This window comes from Sciurus carolinensis, chromosome 4 (genome assembly GCF_902686445.1).
Source record: "Sciurus carolinensis chromosome 4, mSciCar1.2, whole genome shotgun sequence".
Lineage (NCBI taxonomy): Eukaryota > Metazoa > Chordata > Mammalia > Rodentia > Sciuridae > Sciurus > Sciurus carolinensis.
Window position 1 is genome coordinate 7,815,498 of NC_062216.1, and position 18,952 is coordinate 7,834,449.

Consider the following 18,952-nt stretch of genomic DNA (forward strand, 5'->3'; position numbering starts at 1 on the left):
GTAAAATAACTAATACAAAATCAAGAACACAGTCAGGATGTCCACTCTCACCACTGCCGTGTAACATCATTCTGGAAGTTCTAACTAGTGCAATAAGATGAGAAAATAAAAGGTCTACATACTGAGAAGAGGAGATGGACTGTCTTTATTCACAGATGACATGATCCTCTATGTAGAAAATCCCAAAGAATCAACAACAGCAAAAAGTGCTCCCAGAACTAATAAGCAAGTAAGATCACAAGGTTCTAAGTTAATATGGAAGTTAATTACTTTCTCACATGCTGTCAAGGAACAATGGGAATTTAACATTTAGAATAATACGTCAATACCAAAAACAACTAAATGTAGATATAAATTAATGAAATATGTACCAGGTCTATATGAAGAAAGCTACAAAAGCCTAATAAAAGGAAAAAAAAAAGATCTAAGTAAATGGAGGAATATTCCATGTACATGGATAGGAAGACTCAATATTGTCAAGATATCAGTCCTTCCCAAGTTGATAGACAGGTTCAATTAAATCAAAATCCCAGCAACTTATTTTGTAGATACTAACAAACTGATCCTCAACTTTATAAGAGAGACAAAAGACCCAGAAGAGTCAATACAACATTGAAGGAGGAGACAAAGTTGGGAACTGATTCTACCTGACCTCAAAGCCATTCTAAAGTTACAGAGTAGTTCAGTGAGAAACAGAGAAACAGATCAGTAGAAAAGAGTAGACTGGGAAGCTCCCAAATAGACTCACATAAGCATAGTCAGCTGGTCTTTGACAAAGAACTAGTGTGATTTCACAGATACAGGGTAATCTCTTCAACAAATGTGTTGGAAAAATTGGTCATCTGCATGCAAAAAAATTTAAAAACACGAGCCTAGATACAGAACACACATCTTTCACAAGAAATTAACTCAAAATGGGTCATAAGGCTACATATGAAATGAAAACTATAAAGCTCCTAGAAGACAACAGGAGAAATTTAGTTGACTTTGGGTTTAGTGATAATTTTTAAAAATATAGTACAAACAACAATCCTTGGAAAAAAAAAATTGCTAAGTTGAATTTCTAGTCATTTATTAAAGAGATATGAAAACATCACCACAGAAAGACTAGTACATTGGTAATCAAAGTAGCTTTACTCAGATTCACTCCCAACTGGAAACAGAAATGTCCATCAACTGAGAAATGGATTAAAAATTGTGACTATAACAAAGTATTGTTACCTGAACAAGGAGAGCAGGATACTAAGAGAAGGTAACTGAACACTAAAGCTCACGTCCTGAGAAGGGCTAAGGGAAACATTTTGGGGTGACGAAAACGTTGTACGTGTTGATTGTGGTAGAGGTCGCACAAGTTATGTATTTGTGCAAGCTCATAATAATCATACACTTAAAAACAGGTGAGTCTTAGAGAAGGCATTTACTCCTTGTTAAAACTGATTTAAAAATCACTGGGGACCATTGCAGGGTGTTGAGCTTTGCTTTTCCTTTGAATGTTGAGTTTTGCAACATGTTAGGAAAAGTTTATTTCTGTCTAGACATCCCAAATTAAACTTAAAAACCAGTAAGAGCCGCCCTCGCAACATTGCAACATGCAGGGGACAGAAAGTTACCTAGGACTCTGGAAAGACTGCAAGTGAAGTGCTTCAGGAGTAGCGTGAGATGTGAGGATACTGGCAGCCAAGTGCAGCTCCAAATACATGAAGAAAATAAGAGAAGCTCCTCCACACTTTGGTATTTGGGGAATTCTTAATGACACATGCGAGCGACATCCTGTCCATAAACCTTCTCGGAGTGTCTAGTTATTCCACTTGACACTACAGAAAAAATTCACATGGTCATATTGTTGCAATGCTTGCTTTTCATTTTTTAAATATCTGAGCACTAACTTACTTACGAAGCACCATAAAGGTCACGTAAGCACAGAACAGAATAGAAATGCTCCGAGACTTAATATGTGAAAATAACATAATGAAAATTAGGATGTGAAACTGAAAACAGTGTGTGAGTATGTGTGTTTGTGCATGTGGTGTAAATAGTATGTAGGAAGTTGATAAATGACAATATAAGGATTTAGATATATTATTTCAAAGCAGAAGTCAATTACTAGAAAGGTACAAAATAACTGACCAAAACTGAGGGGACTGAGGAGGGGGCGCTCAGGCAGCTGGCAAGGAAGAAGAGGCAGCTGGATGCAGCACGCACAGTGTGGTCCATTCGATGAGCACGGACATGTCACTGTTCCCACTTAGGACAGTTGTAAATATTGCAGAAAGGGTATCTAAAATCAAAACCTGTCATCACTACCTGCTTCTGTGGAGGGAGGGACAGTGTCGGCAGAGAGGCAGACTTTGAGTTTTCAGTTTATACCGGTAGCATCTGCCTCCAATTTTAAAACAGCATTCAAGAACAACAAAATTTAGCCAAGTGAATGAATGGATAGAAAAATCTGTAAAAGAATGAAAGCAATATGAATGAAAAAAGTCCAGAATATATTAGGGTCTGGCAAAGGAGTAAACTGCCCAATGTTTTGTATTACATGAAAAAAAACAGGGTGGGTTGGGAGTCTATAAATACACCTGCAAATGAAAAGAAATGTGTGGAAGCCTTTGGTATAAATCAAACTGAACACTCGATTCTTGGGAGTAAAATTTGTAAGCAAAGGGAGCGGGGGATTGACAGCTTGGGAGGGTCATAAGCTCACACTGCCTGCCTTTTTAAAATGTGAAACTAAAAGAAAAACAGGAGGTTACTCAAATCTTCAAAAAAAAGAGTGTGTGCCCCGGAACACCTTTAGAGAAAGGTCTAGGAGTGGGATGAAGGAGGCGACACCTGTCTCCAGGTGTCTAGCCTGTGCTTGCGGGTCGGGGCCTCCTCTTAGGAACCAGGTTGAGAGTTCATCCCCCCCCTTTTTTAAAATTTATTTTTATTGTAAACAAATGGTATACATGTTGTTTCTCTGTTTGTACATACACAGTAATTTGCTTTTCCCGCGTAGACTTCAGAACATAGGATGGAAGATGAGAAAGATCTACAACATCATCATTCAGAGAGGACCACTGTTGACTTTCTGGTATGTGATCTTCCGAGGCTATTTTTTTAAAGCAAAAATGGGATCATTATCTACATCCTGTTTTGTGACCTGCTTTCAGGAGAACGTATGGCGATCGGCTTTTCCTGCCACTACCTATCTTGTCTGCCTTGTGGTGGGAGAGGCTGTGGAGCATCTTACCATGAGCTTGTGGCACTTACTGTACCCATTCCTTCCGTCACACCCCAGCTCACTTTCAATGTTTTTAATACCATAAACATGCTGCAAAAATGTCCTTTGCTCACGGACTTCAAGTTGGCTCATTGATTTTTGCAGAGGTTCAAATCCTACAGGTGGGATTTCTTGACACTAGGGAGTGGCTTTTGAAAGTCCTCTGACACATGGCCGGGTTGTCCTTTAGCCGCTCCACGCGGCCACATGTGAGTATTTACCTGCACTTTCTCTACAAGCCTGTTGTTCTTTTTATTCTTTCTAAGTTAATGTATTAAAAAGTTGTCTTTTACTTTTTAATCTCATATTTTATTAAGTAATTGATACAGGTAGAAAATCAGAAAATTCTGGATCCATCTATACACAAAATATAAAAATCACTTGAAACTGCAGCAATGGAAAACCACCATGACTGGTTAGCATCTGCACCACCACAGGCTTTACATACACACGCACTTAAAAATAGGCCAGACTGTGCACCCTGTTTCATACCGTGGTTCTTTCCGTGAACACTCCAGTGTAAATTATGTCTAAGTAAATATGACTTTGAGACCATATTATTAAACCGCCTGCCACATTGCCATTGATTTATTTAACCATCATTGGTCAAATAAGCTATTTTCAACCTTGGCTATTATAAATAGACCCTTGTAAACATACTTACAAAATATATATTTTGCTATTTGTGTAGTGTTTTTAAAGTTTTCTGTTAACAGAATTATGGTGTCAAAAATATGTCCCTTTTGAAAGTTCCTGGTGTTATGCCGAATTGACTACGGAGGCAAGGTTGACCTACATCCTCACAGTGTTGAAGAAAACCATCCCCGCCCCCTTGGCTTAATGCAGCTTAAAACAGCTTTGCCAGTCTGCTAAATGAAGAGTGATGGACAACATGCCTTCAGTTTACTCTCCTATTAATGTTTATCATGTATTTATTCATTGCTGTTTCTCATACTCTGATTGGGTTGTCTGTGTCCTTCGCCCGCTGTGGTACTGGGGTGCTGATCATTTTCTGTGTGACATGCAAGAGCTTTTATCCACCACTTTGTCACATAACATTCTTCTTCATTTGGCCTTTGCCTTTTAACGTTACTTATGGTCTGTAACAGAAGTCTATCATATTTTATCTAGTTAATTTTCTTAATTATCTTGTTAATTTTCTTATCAACCTTTATCACTTGCAAATGTCTTTCCCGCCCCAAGATTATAGAAATAAACAACTATTTAAAAATCTCTGCTATTAATGATGAATATTTTTTAAATGCCTAAAAGGCACAGAAATAATGGAACAGCACTAATCAAACAGATGACAATATTTCGTTACTCTCACCTCAGTTCTCTTCCCCACCACCATCCTTTTTTATATTACAAAGACAAGGCAACCCCCACCTCGTGATCGCTATTTTCTCCCTTCTTTCTCTCCAGAAGTAATGACTGCTTTGAGCCCAGTGGGTGTTCCCATCAGCTACCGTTTCATACGTGTGCAGCGTGTATCAGCAGTCATAGCAATACATGTTTTTGCTTTGTGTTTTGGACTTTTACAAATATGACTTTATGATATATGTGAATTTTTTGCAAGTCTGTTATTTTTCTTGCAGATATTTTGTGGTTTTGAGATTTGTTCATTGTGACAGATACCTAGTTCTATTTTTTATTTTTTGCCTTATTCTGTTCAGTTAAGCAAATAAATCTCATTTTATATACCCACTTTCAACAAAGGACCAGTTCTTCAGGAGGAGCAATATGCTGAGGGGCTTCCTTGTTGTGTCCCCTGTGTGCGTAGGTGAGAGTTTCTCTGAACAAGGGGGATGTCTGCATTTAGTTTACTCATGGACCACAGGACAGGGCACACGCTCCTTCGGTGACACTATGGACTCCCAGCAGGATCTCAATGGGATAGAGCCAACTCACACCCCCCCAAGCAGCACCCAAGGTCTCTGCTTGCCCATATTTTTGCCAAATCTGACATCAGCATTCCTTCCTATTAACAGGGTTGGTGGTAAATGGAATCTTTTTTAACTTGTTCTTCCCTGATTACTTTTGAGGGGCAATGGGCCATATTATGATCTATTCTAATCTTTTGACCATTGAGTAAATTTTTTTCATTTCCAAAACTAACTAAAACTGTAAGTTACCTAGAAATATATATAACGAAAGATGTGCAAAGTTACATGAAGATACGAACTTCACTGAAAGACACTTAAAAAGTACTTAATGAAAGGGAGAGAGAGACACTGATTGTGATCAGGAAGACTCAGCATGAAGCTCCACCTTCTCTCTCAGTCATTCACACATATTCAAACATCAGATGCATTAGTCAATATTCCAACCAGTGTTTTCAAGGAACTTTACAAGCTGGCTCTAAAATCCTACAGATGAGAAAAGGCTCAAGAACAGAAAAGACATCCACAAAGAAAAAGAGTGAGAGAGGAGTCAGACACCCTCACGCTCCTGGGACATAGGACCCAGGAACCAGCAGACCCTGCAGATGGCCAGCCAAGGAGGAGCTGTTCAATAAACAACTACCGCCCTCAACTCACAGCCAATAACTACTACGGAATCCAGATTGATCCAAGGTTTAAACATCAAAGGTAAAAACTAAAATTGTCAGAAAAAATATAGCAGAATATCTTTAGAGTAGAGATAAGTATTATTGAATCAATGAATCAAATAAAATATAATAAAAAATTTAAAACACACCATTCTGGCTGATGAGAGATCCTACCTAGGACACACTAAATTCCCACATATCCTGGGGCCTGTTTCTTGACGGCAGGTGTCTACCCCTTGCACAAAACCACACGTATCACTTACTCCCACGTAACAATACAGTTTAACTCCTTTTCAAGACTTTCTTCATTATTTTGTGCATTCATTTTTATACTATAGCTTAAAAAGAATTTTGACAAGTTAAAAACCTTTGCATTAATTTTTGCTGGTACTGCATTTAAATTCATGCGTAGTCTTTGAGAACTGGCAATATTAATGCTATTATTGGAAAAAGAAAGTTATTATTTTGTGTATTTCAGTTCTTTCATTAACTCTAATATTTTTCAGTCATCAATGTTCCTAGAAGACTAATATGCCATCTTAAAAGCATCTCCTCTAAATATGTAGACATTTCATTATTTTTTCTTATTTCATCACCCTGGCTAGAAGTTCCAAAACAAAGCTAAATGGTATCACTGCCAGTAGGCACCTCTGACTTCTTCTGAGCTTGGAGTTGGCTGTAATAGTTATTTCCCATTTTCTGTGGGTCATAAGAAGCCTTTTCAGGAATGCCATTGAATTCTGTCAAATGTCTTCTAGAGCACCTATCAGAACAGCTGACAATCATTTTTCTGCTTTTTCTTGCTGATGGGAAAATTTCCCAAATGTATTTCTTTTCTTTTTCTTTTTCTTTCTTTTTTTTTTTTTCTTAAGATTTGGGTGCCAAATCCAGCTACCTCATGCATGTCAGGCGAGTCCTCTACCATTGGGCCACATTCCCAGCCCTTCACAAATATATTTTTTATTATATTCTCCTTTCAATGTGCAATGAGTCCTACTCTATCACAGCATGTGAAATATTGTGTTTGATGCAATTTTGCCTATTTGTTAGAAGTATTCTGTTTGGATATCAGTAAGCTAAATTTATCTGTAGTTTGTGTATGACAATTTATTTCTTGATAAAGCTCAGAAATTTATATGAAAAGTATGTGCTTATTATAGAAAAATAATGTTAACAACATAGGAAATGATATAGAAAAATTGCCATAATCCTAATACTGCAAAGCAACCTCTATTAGTATCCTGGTGTATTTCTTCTTAGTCTTTTTGGGTGGAGGACTAGTCCATATGGAGCAGAGACTAAAGCGGAGTCTTCAGAAGGAGACACTCTGGATCCAAATCCCAGCTTGCAATTTACAAAGCAAGGCACAGTTGTCAGCTTCCTTGACCTCGGGCATCTCGTTTTCAGCGACAGTAAAATAGAGATGGTGATAATAACTACTACACGGGGTCGGCAAGAGAACGAGGAGACCTAAGTGGCGGTCAAGGGTAGGGCGCACGGACTCTCAGGGAGCTGCCATTCTGCTGCCCACGGCCTTGGTTCTCCTCTTACCCTCAGTGCTACATCACAAGTCTTTTCCGTGTTATTGAGACTCAAGCACGATTCTTAAAATCTCGCACTTTGTGTGCAAATGTGTGTTTATCTTCATCTAACACCTGTGCGTAGGGCTGCGCCTACATTTCACATCACTCAGTCTCAGGAGGAAAACTGCTGTGGCCCTGTAGCTGGGACTGTCTCAGGATTCCCAGCCCAGGCTGCCAACGCGCTTTACAGATAGGTGGCAACACCACCTGCCTCCACCAGCGCCCCCTAATGGCAGCATGGTCCTCGACACCCAGAGGGATCCCAGGGAGTCCAGTTCCTCCCATGGGATCGCATGGCCCTGCGCCAGCTGGGAACAGGTGCTGGGACTACTGGGAGCTCCTTCTTGTCACAGAAGGAGAGTGAAGAGAAGACAACAGAAAACGAGCCAAGCGATGAGCAGACATGAGCTGTGGAGAAAGTCAGCCAGGAAGATGTGGGAGCCGCAGAGGCGCTGGGCTGTTCCAATAGATCCTTCCCAGGGGCGAGAGTTACCCCGGGTCTGAACGGCAAGGAGAAGGCTGTGCAGGGTCTGGAAGAGCAGGAGGCAAGGCTCTAAGGAAGCGGGGGCTCCTCAAGGTCCAGGAGCAGGAAGCAGCTGGGCCCTGAGGGAGGAAGTGAGGGCAGAGAGACCCCTGGGCGAGGAGCCGGAATATCATTTCAAATGCCCGGGTGAACCTGGGTCAGTTTACCTGGTCACTGCGCTGCTACGTGGAGCAGCAACTGGGCGTGAGGGCTGGAAGCAGGAGGCGAGGCGGGAGGCTAGGTGAGAAGCTGTGGCTGGGACGTGGTGTTGTCGGCGGAAACCGGGGACGTGGATGGAAATGGTGAGATGCCAACCTCTGCATGCGAAGGCCTTCCGGTGGGAGGGGCTGCCCATGCAGGGCAAGGAGACACCCCTCAAGCCTCCTGAAGGTTAGGATCTTCTGCTGCCCAGCCCAGTTGCTCTAGGGTGTGAAGATGCAGATCAGAACCCAGTCTGTCAGGGTGCTGACAGGCAACCTTCTATAAAACTGAGCGAGCTCTTAGGAAAAACATCCATCTGGGTCTGACAGGAGCCACCCTCTAACGTGCAGCCAAGCCGTGTCTTGCCCTCCGTGGAAAGTCTGGGCCTGAGGACAGAGGTCCCCAGCGTCCACGTGAGGCTGCAGGCTGCTCAGCATGGCTGCCAGCTCACCTGGCCCTAGAAGGACTAGGTTCTAGACCTGATCCACCCAGTGATAGCTGTGTGCCCCGGCACTGTCCCCCTGCCAGCCTCAGCTTCCTCGTCCACAGAGGGAGGTGGGGCTCTGGCGTCCTTGCCTTCTGCCAACAGGAATGGGATGAGCCCAGCCCCAGTGCCCTCTGACGGCTCCTGAAGCTTCCCCACCCCCAGTAGGCCCACCATGGCACCTCTGGGTGCCGGGTGCGCAGGGGGATGTTCTCTGGCTTTCCAGGGTAACTCTCCTCTCTAAGGGGACCCTCGCCTCAGGTCTCACTTGTTGGGCCCTGGGGGATAGGATCCTCCCATGTAAGGAGCCTAGATCTCTGACCACAGGACCAGGCTGTGCATGGGCAGACGGGGCCTGCGAACGGCCACTCAGTCGTTTCCAGCAGCCTGCAAGCCCTGGCTTCTCTGAGGAGACCACAGTGTCCTCAGGAGTTGTACTGGTCCCTGCCTTGTCATGGTTGGGCAGCTCCTACCCTCCCCGGACCCCTCCCTGGGACTGTTCACTTCCACGTACCCAAGAAAAGCCCTGACCCAAAGGTCCCACAGGGCTGGAGTGTCGGTGTGCACAGAGGCTGGGGGCCATGACTGCATGCGGGAAAGGGGCCTGAGGAGGGGCTGGTGGAGCTCAGAGAAGCCGCTGAGAACCGCGCCGGCTGCTGCTGCAACTTCTGGAGGACACCTCAGCCTTGTGCCGGAACAGAGCTCCTGGTCTCCCCGCACCCTGCCTGTCTCTGGACGGCCCCTATCCTGGCCAACATCAGCTCCACCTTCTGTTGCTCACGCTCTTTCTCCCTAGAGTGGCTCACAACCGTCCGCCACTAATTCCTGCTGGCGCACAGTCAGCAAGCAGCCAGGTCTGGACCAGTCTCCCCGCCTCCTTGCTGCGACCCCCTTCGCCCTCCCCAGAGCTCCCAAGCGCCCTCCTCTGGTCTCCCTGATCCTTCCCCTGTCCTCCCACAGCCCAGTCCCAAAGGCCAGCCGCTTGTGGCCTTGCCGAAGGTAGGCCACCTCATTTCCCTTCTCTACTCAGAGCTCTCTAAGCCCCCACTGCCACTCAGTGTCAAATCCAAAGTCCTGTGTGCCGGTTCTCAAAAATTAAATGTAGAATTGCCATAAGATCCAGACATTCCACTCCTAGGTCTCTGCCCCAAACGCCCACAAGCAGGGGCTCTGTGCTCCTGGAGCTTGGGCATCGGCTGCTGCATGACTCACAAGCGCCCGAAGCAGGAAGCCACCCGTATCCCTCGATGTGTGAGTGGGTGAACAGAAGTGGTCTACACACACAGCTGGAGTCGGTCCCTCCCCAGGAAGGAGGGAACGGAAACATGTTGGAAGACGGAGGAAACTGGAGGACAGATGCCAGGCGAAGTGAGGGACACGGGAGGACAGCACTGAGAATCCACTTCACGGGGTCCCTAGAGGAGTCAGATTCATGGAGACAGAACAGAACGGTGGGTGCCAGGGGCCGTGAGGGGTGGGGTGGGTGCTAATGGCGTGTTAGTGTATTAGGGGTGCTCTCACAAGGTGCCATGGCTGTGTGGCTTCAACAAGACATTTGTTCCTCACGGGTCTAAAGAAGGGAAGTTAGGGAACTCCTTCCTCCCACCTCCGTGGGGTTTTCTGGCTTTAGTTCTTGGGGAAATGGGAGACGGGGAACATGCAAGACCCTCGAGAGGTCCCGACAGGTGTGTGGGGAGCAGGTGGGCCAGCTCCTTGCGAGGCATAGGAGAGCTGCACTCCTTCGGGGCTAGTCCCCGCACCCCAGGGCCGAGAGCACCCTCTCTGTGCTGCGTGGCCGGAGGGCACCCACCAGCGAGTGTGGATGTTTTCTCTTTACTGTGACCATGAGCGAGAAAGACATTGCACATCTGCAGCACAGGCACCCCCAGATCTTCTATCCTATACCATTTCGTTTTTAAGAGGCTGCAACAACCCATGAAATTGCTTTGACAAACCACTGAAGAGCGGGGGTCTTCCCATTTGAAACCGAGGTGCCCAGGGAGCCCGTGTCCTGCCAATGCCACACCAGTCCAGCACAGCACATGTGACACCAGGGCTAGGGAGCCTGGCTAGGCAGCCCCTTTAAGGAAGAGTGGGATTGCAGGTGCTTACTTGATATTAGAAAAGACAAAAGCCTGGAAATTGATGGATAAGCAATGGGAGTAAAAATTTAGAAGAAAACATCCAAGACAACGGCAGGAAGGAGAAATAAAGGCCAGGGGTCAGACCAGGTGACAGAACGCAGAGACACCAGAGTGGAAGACAAGCTCGTGAGAAATGCACAAAGAACTTAAAGGGAGAGGGGACCCAGCATGCGCTGCCTGCCACTTCTTCCCAGGCTTTGCGCCAGGCCCTGGGATGCAGGCTGAAGCCACCATGTCCCCATGGCACCACCTCTCAGCTCCCTCTAGTCCTCACCCTCCCAGGAGGCAGTCTCCGATGGCCCCGCTTTGCAACCAAGAAAGCAGACTGCAGGCAGGTGTGCAGGCAGGCAGGGGCAACCAGGCCGACTCCCCTCACTGCCAGCCTGGATCCGTCCCACCTGAGACTGCAGTGGCTCACTCCTGCTGACAAAGCAGGGTAAACTCCTGAGACTGGGGCTTTGAAGCGACTGCGGGGCCCTGTGGCCTGCATGGGGGTACAGGCAGGGAGGGTTCTCCAGGGAAGGCTGAGGCCCTGTGTGCTGACCCCAACCAGGTGCTGGTCAGCAGTGGGCAGGCTGAGGGTGCTGAGTCCCAGTTCCTGGGCAGGTGCTGGCTGGTTGCATTGGAAACGACGGGCTGACAGCTCCCCGGGCCCTGCATGATACCGAAAGTCTGAAGCTGTACTTTTCTTAAAACTTCCCCACTGTCTCCTGACAATTCTGGCACACAGCCAGGGCAGTTCTGAGGTCCTCCTAATCCTGGGGGCGGCCTTACTACATAGGCACAATCACAGCCACTGTGCCAGAAGGTGGGTGACCAGCCCCAAGAGGAGGAGGCTCAGGGGCTACTGTAGCCCAGGGTGGGAGAGCAGAGAGTTACGGGGTCAGGGGCACAGAGGCCACCGTGGCCAGGACTGCACCTCTGCTCAGGTGCTTTGCAGGTCCTAACCTTTCCACTCCATCCCTTCCCGTGCTCCCACTGCTTGGTGGGATACCCAGGTGGCCTGCATGCCACTGAAGACGCCCAGGACGAGAATGTGATCTGCTGTCTCCCATTGTGTGACTTCTCGCCACATTTCAGGAAGCTCTTTCCCCTGTGATGACACTAGTCTTCAGTAAGAGTAAGTAGGGAACGTGGTACTTCTGGAGGAAGCAAGGAGAGGCGCCATCGAACTCTGCCCTTGCTTTCTGCCTGCAATTTGCACACTGGAGCTTAAGGAGACTCCGGGGGCTTGCTAACAGACAGAATCCCACACACTTACGAAGTCACGGTAACCACATACCAGTTTGTTGTTACTGAAAGCAGCTGCTTGAAGAGGAAGGCCAAAAGCATCCAGGAAGCCAGGGGCTGACATCTCCCACCCTGTGGTTGAACTTTGGGATCTGGCCTCCTGAATTTCAAGGTTTTTTGGCTCCTTGAGCCTTAACAAATAACATGTTGGTTTGAATACAACTTGCCTGCTATGGTTAATGCTGGAGCAGGAAAGAGCAGTTAACCAGCCACAAGTACGTCTGTGCCTGTCTGACTCCCTGCTGAGACACGCAGAACTGGTGGGACGGATCTCTTTTAAAAATCCCCAAACATTTCCTTTCGTTGAGAGTCACCATGGCCACAAATCTGGCCACACCTCATGCTTTAATGCGTGAGCAAGTAGCTTTGGTTAAACAAGTCAATTAGAAGGACCCCTCTCAGTGATGAGGCACTTGCGTGTAGAAGGCACCCATGCAGACTCACAGCAAGGAGCACTTGGGTTCACACCCGAGGATCTCATGTGCCACGCAGTGTCCCTTGGCAAGTACCTCTACATCTCAAAGTGGGGAGCGTGTGTTCCCCATGGCAGGGCTGACCCTCAGTGTGCAGGTGGGGATCTTCAGACTCTTCATTTCAACTCCACCCTTCCTGGAAACCAAGGGGAGGGGGAAGGAAAGAGAAAGAGCGGGGAGAACCCAGTTTAAAAAATATTCGGGGAAATCACAGCCTGCTCAGATAATCTATTGAAACTACAGATCTGTCCCCAGAAGACATTTACATGCCACTTTTAAAAAACAATGAGTGCTTTATTTGTGAAGTAGAGTGAGGGGTCTTGTTCATAACTATTGTTGATATTTGATACATATAAACAGGTTTTTAATTTAACTTTATGTGCCAGATTTGGCACCCAATTTCAGGACCGATTTCCCGGCAAAGCCCCACAATTCCTGGGCCTCTGATTAAGAACAATGAGGCCAACACTGGGGTTTGTTTCTTTCTGAGTCACTTCATTTCACAGGCAGGAAAGTCTGCTTTCTGGCCAAAGACCACATCAGCAGCACTGGCCCACAATACGGTCACCAGGATGCCAGATGAGAGGGGAGGAGTCTCTAGGCCAGTTCCCCACTGAACTGCGGTCTGGTCTGCGGAGGGATTAGGAAAGAGTGGCTTCTTTTCTGCGTGGTGCACCGCGCGGGTCAGGGCGACTTTGAGAGCTGTGCGTTGCTTGTGATGGTGGCCCTCTGTGATGGCAAGTCAGGTTGAAACAGTTAACACAAGGAAATGGTACACAGCCTCAAACACGGCCCTCGTGGAGACCTGGAGCCACAGGAAAGATGTGTTTGTTATGGTGGAAAAAGAAAGCAGATTCAAAGAGCTGCTCTGTGCTTCCAGAAACAGAATCTGCATGGGATGAACCGCGATGAGAACTGCTTAGGTAAAAAGGCTGGCCTGGCAGCCTTGCCAATGGCTTCTGTCAGATTTCCCTTCAGGATTACATAATTTTTACAATCTTTAAGTCAGGAGACACATGATACATCCGTACAAAATTAGCCTGTTCTTCCAAATGGCCACGGCCACTCTAGCAACTTAGCATTGGCCGCTGCATTCCTTCTGTGGCTTCCTTGTGGTTGGGCTACAGAGCGGGCAGTAGACCCAGCAAAGCCCCCCGACCCAGACGACCACAAAACCCAAGGCTGGCATTGGAGAGTGCTGCAGGGTAGAGTCAGCACTTCCAGCGCCCACCCCGATGGCTTTCTATCAGGCCTCACTTGGTTGAGCCCTGGGCAGAGACGGACTCAGGCGAGCAGGGTGAGTCCAACCCTGTGGGAGCTTCCAGTTTTTGCATTCACACAGGAACAGACTGACACGGAGTCAGACATGAATGATGTGTTCACGATGTCGCTGGGGTGTAGGAGGCATTGGAGTCCCTTGCTGACAAACCCAGGCCCGGTCTAGCTTCCAGCTGGCATCTGCTGAGGCTAGAAGCAGACCTGGGGTCTTCATGGTATCCTCGTGGGAGCCTGAGGTCAGTTACCACCACAACAGCCACCGTGAGAAAACTGCCAAGTCTTCCTGGGGTGGAGCCTGAGGGCAGAGAGCAGCTCCAACATCAGGTGGGAGGCCACTGTCACCTAGTTAGGGTCCGGTCAGGGCCGGAGTCACTACTGGGCAGCCTCCTGGGTAGAGACAGTGCCTACTGCCTGCAGCTCTGACCTTAAGGCCTGGCCTCCCCTCTGGGCTCCTAATGACCTCCCCCTCATCCAGCTCCACCTGCTGCTGAGGAAGGAGTGAGAGCTGGACAGCCCCCACCTGCCCTGCAAACCCTTCCCAAATGCCCCCTGGCCACTGGACACACGAATGGCTCCCTCCTCTGGTGGCCCCAAGTGCATGGCAGGACCTTGGGGAATATGTCCACTGCAATTTGAGTTGGGCTGAAATGAATGTGGGGCGCGCAGGGCTAACTCTGCAGTGACTTTAATTTTGGTGGCCCCAGGGCCAGTCACAGTGTCTGCCTTCCCATGTGTCCCAGTAAGTAATGAGTGAAGAGTGACAGTTTCAGCGCTGGGAGCCAAGGAGGCAGAGAGAACGGGGGAGGACTGATCAGAGGTGGCAGCATGAAGGAGGGAAGGCATGTGGGGCAAGGAGACGTGGGGGCCTGGGGTAAAGGCCGGGCTCCTGGGTGGACGGGAATGGGCTCCACAGGACATTCTCCCCAGGCCTGTTCCTTCAGGTGAGCTCGTGCCAGAACCTCCATAGCCACAGGCCATGTTGCCTGGGTCACCAGCCCAAGCTCCTCTTTGATCAGAACTCCAAACTAGTCAGTTCCTGACTCTCAACTTCTCAGTCCCTGTGTGTGTAGTGCCCTGTGTGTGTAGTGCATGGTGTGTGTGTGTGTGTGTGTGTGTGTGTGTGTGTGCACGCACGTGTGCAGAAGAACTGCATTCAACTTCCCAATCTGGCTCAGCTTACCCCCACAGCAATGCCTTCTGCCTTACTGCAGTGCCCGGCGCAGCCTAATGAGGACAGGCCAGCGGAGAGGGAAGAGCACACAGACCTGAGTCTGCCTCTCGGCTCTGGTCCTTCCCAACCAGGGGCCCTGGTTGGCCCTGGACAGGCTCCTGATGACAGCATGGGCTACTGTGGACATGGAGCCCATGCACAAGGCATCTGTCTTGTTCCTGGCACCCAAGTCCACAGCCCTTCTGCATCTGGCCTGTGTGCCCGAGGTGCCACGCAGAACCACCAGAGGGCCGACCAAACGGAGGAATGCCCCTGGCCCTTCAGGCCGCCCCTGGAAAGGCAGACGAGAAAACAAGCCAGGGGCGACGTCTCCCGGCCAAGACAGTCAGGCCAGTGCCCAGCTTTCGAATCATAGTCTCAGGGACAAAACTAGGCTGGCAGGGGCCAACATTCTTTGGCCACCCCTTCCCAGTGCCCCTGGCTCAGGATGCCCCCTCCGGTCCTCATCCGAGATCTTACTAACATCATCTGCACCCTGAGGCCTGGCAGATCTCAGCTCTATGTTGGCACAGACGCTTGTACCCGCAAGCCTTCGAGCTGGCCCCCTGGAAATCTCTGGTTAGTGATTCTTAAATTCAGGCACTTGGGCCCTGCTGACCTAGGCCTTTGATCTCCACTGGGGCCACTAGGATGTCCCTTTAACATCCTTCAGAGCACCGGCCCTCCTTGTCTAAAGGCTCCCACCAGCCCTGCAGCATGGTGGTGTCTGCCTCTCAAGCCAGGGTGGCCACAGCCGCCCTCCCCAGGGGTAGTGCTTGGCAGGACCCTGCAGTGCCAGCTGCGTCCCAACACACTCATGGTAGCCCTGGCCAGCGCCCGGAAGACCTAGGATCATTCCCAGGGGTACGGCGGGCCACAGGCAGGAAGGTCAGACCCTGGCTTGCTTCTTCTGAACACCTTCCCGGGCTCTCCCTGGTTTGCAGGCTGTCCTTCCTCCTAGTCCTGCCTCTACTGCCTTGCCCGTCACTCCTCCCGTCCCAGGCACGGTCACAGGCTCCAGGCTTTGTAAACGCAGGTCGCAGATACAGTGGACACTTATATTCTGGCTGGGAAAACCCCCAAGTCACAACTCAGAGCGGCTCCCACAGGCCTGTTGGCAGGAGGCGCAGGGTCTGTGTCTCTGAGACCCTCGGACTGTTCTTTCTTCCGTTCACTTTTCACTTTCCGTCCACACCACACCTTAGCCCATTTGTGGGTGAGGCTCTTCTGTACCTGCTGTCCCCAGGAAATAGAACGCTGTGGTTTGAAAGGGGTTTATGTGCTGGAGGTTCGGTCCCCAGGGCGGTGATGTGAGAAGTAGAGGCAACTTTAAGAGGAGGGGTCTAGTAGGGGGTCACTGGGGGGTGTCCTGGGAAGAGGCTAAAGTGGCTCCCAGGAGAGTTGTTACCAAAGAGCAGGCCTGGCCTCTCCTCATGCTCTCTGGCTTCCTGTCTTACCATGTGACCTCATACATGCCCTTACAACTCTGTGAGGCCATCTGCCACGAGCCATCACCAGAGCAGAGCAGAAACCAGTACCATGCTCTTGAGCCTCTACTACTGGAGCTAAATAAAGCTTTTTTCTTTATAAGAACCCAGTCTTGGGAATTTGGTTATAGCAACAGGAAATGATCTAATATAAAGAAACTTACTGGGCGTGGGCTCACCTGAGGGCAATGCTGTTGGGTTGGTCTGGGTAGACAGGGCTTAGGCAGCCTCACCAAGTCTCAGCTGGAATGAACAGGAGAGGTCCAGTGAGCCCGTGCCCCACGATTGTGGCACAGAAGTTCTGAGGATGAGGTTGGCCAGGGCCAGAGGCTGAAATGAGACATCCTGGCCGCCCCTAGGATGCATGGATTGATGCCAAAGACCAGAGGGGCCACCCCAGAAACCTCTGACCTGAGACCCATGATCCCCCTGGAACTTGGGCCTACCCTTGCAGAAAGCAGGGAGAACCCCCAGCTAACTGGTGTTAGTTTCTACTATTCTGGAGAAATTAAGATGTGTTATGGTTTGGATGTGAGGTGTCTCCCAAAAGCTCGTATGTGAGACAAAGCAGGAAGGTTCGGAGGAGAAACGATTGGGTTGTAAGCATCTTAACCAATCAGTGAGTTAAGCCCTGATGGGATTAACTGAAGTGGCGGGGTGTGGCTGGAGATTGGAATTGGGGTGTGACTATGCAGTGCATATTTTGTATCTGGAGAGTGGAGTCTCTCTCTCTCTCTCTCTGCTTCCTGATCACCATGATGTGAGCTGCTTCCTTCTCCTGCCGCGATGTTCAACCTCACCTGGAGCCCCGAGGAATGGAGCCAGCCTTCTATGGACCAAGACCTCTGAAATCGTGAGCCCTCAAATAAACCTCTCCGCCTCTATTGTGTTGATCAGATCATTTAGTCACAGCAGCGAAAAAGCTGACTAACACAAAAATTATTGATTTTGCACATCAAATTGTGGGCTGAGATTCCCCTGGCCACACCTGAATCTGCTGTCTGTTCATAGCTACCTGAGCCTCACATCCTTCCAGAGATTAGAAGCACCTTAGGAATGAATTCACCCACGCTTCAACCTGCTATGAAGCCAGAGTCCCCAACTATTTCAAAGACGTTGCTTGGTGTAGTTGTTCTTGCTAATAGCACCTTCTGTTATTGTTGTTGTTTGAAGTGATAAATAAGCCAAATACGCCCCGGGAGTCCACAGGCTGTGTGACCTTGGGAAGGTCAAAAGGAATAAAGGGTGAGGTAACTCAGAGTTTGAACTGTCCTCCCCTTTGGCCTGCAAACAGGGGGTGGAAGAGCTCCAGGGCCTTCCAAGTCTGCCTTAGGCACCCTGCAGTGTGGCCGGAAGAGGAGGCGTCGCTCCAGGGCCCGGCTGGACACTGACGGTGTGACCTCAGGGGAGGCACTCGGCTCTCTGGATATGTGCAGGAACTGGTGCAAAGCCTGAAGCTCCTTTCACTCTCCCTCCCGCTGAGCCCAGTTCCAGAAAGTTAGCCCTGCCTGGCTGTGCTGGAGCAGCGTGAGAGGGGCGAGGACTGGAAGGCTCACAGAGGCTGGGATTAGGTCTGGGCCTTCGTGCATGCATAGGAGGTCTCCAGGGGAGACAGGCACCTTAGGCAAGGAGAGGGTTTGGCAAAGGCTCTGAGGTGCACAGGGAGTCTTTGAGGACAGGACAGCCCAGCATGTCTGGAGAAGCAAGGGGCCTGCACCATCCAGTCTCTGGAGGCCTGGGTGGGAGGCCTGGGCACACATGGTTTGGGTTGGAGGAGACTGGACAGAGGGGAACCACAAGGCAGTTGTCCAGTCTGGAGGAGGGAGGACCAGAACAAAGGCCATGGAGCTACAGAGACAGGAGGGGACAGGAGCTTTCACAGATGTGCCCTCCGCAGGGACCATCGAGGCCAGGTGGGGCTCCGGGAACTTTGGGCCTTTGCTAACGCTCCTGCCTCCCCTATGCCTCCACGTTTCCTCCTCTGGGAGCAAAACCTTCATCCAGAAATGTCAGCATAGCTGGTGGCTCACAGCAGGGGCATAAAAGTTGAAGCAGCCATTCCAAGGATTCCAGACTCAGCCTCGGCAGCTCAGTCACGCGAGGATGGCCTGCCTGCGCCTCGGCCCCCTCCATCCCATGGCCCACTGCCCAGTGTCTCCCCGACTGCCTGCAGCCCTGGGGGTGCCCGCTGCAAGCACCTGTGCTGGGCACTGGGCCAGCGGAACCAGGAGTGGGTGCTGACTGCCTTCCCCAGCCATTCGGAGGAGAAGGCTGGGGTTTCTCGCCTTCTGACTACAGACACCGTGCAGCTGAAAGAACAAGAAGGACTCGGGACAGTGGAGCTCCAGGGCCTAGATTTCCACACACTCTTGAAGGGACAGGATTTGTTCATTCATCTTCCTTGCGGTGGTATTTGTTGTAGGAGGTGGTTTTGTTGTTGTTAATAGTGGGCTCTGTGTGTGTGTGTTT

The 18,952-nt window shown here is 49.2% G+C and overlaps 1 protein-coding gene across 3 annotated transcripts in view; it reads right to left on the reverse strand.

The window, feature by feature from the left end:
* Blk (BLK proto-oncogene, Src family tyrosine kinase) overlaps positions 1-18,952 on the reverse strand; it is a 56,260-nt gene that overhangs the window by 30,220 nt on the left and 7,088 nt on the right. Inside the window, exon 1 of one of the 3 annotated variants that reach the window (XM_047549356.1) lies at positions 12,545-12,642. The exons of 1 other annotated variant lie outside the window; for it this stretch is intronic. The gene's annotated coding sequence lies outside the window, so the exon portion shown is untranslated. Of the gene's footprint in view, positions 1-8,083; positions 8,210-12,544; positions 12,643-18,952 lie in introns of those variants that run through there. One more of the 3 variants, XM_047549352.1, reaches the window with a different exon arrangement.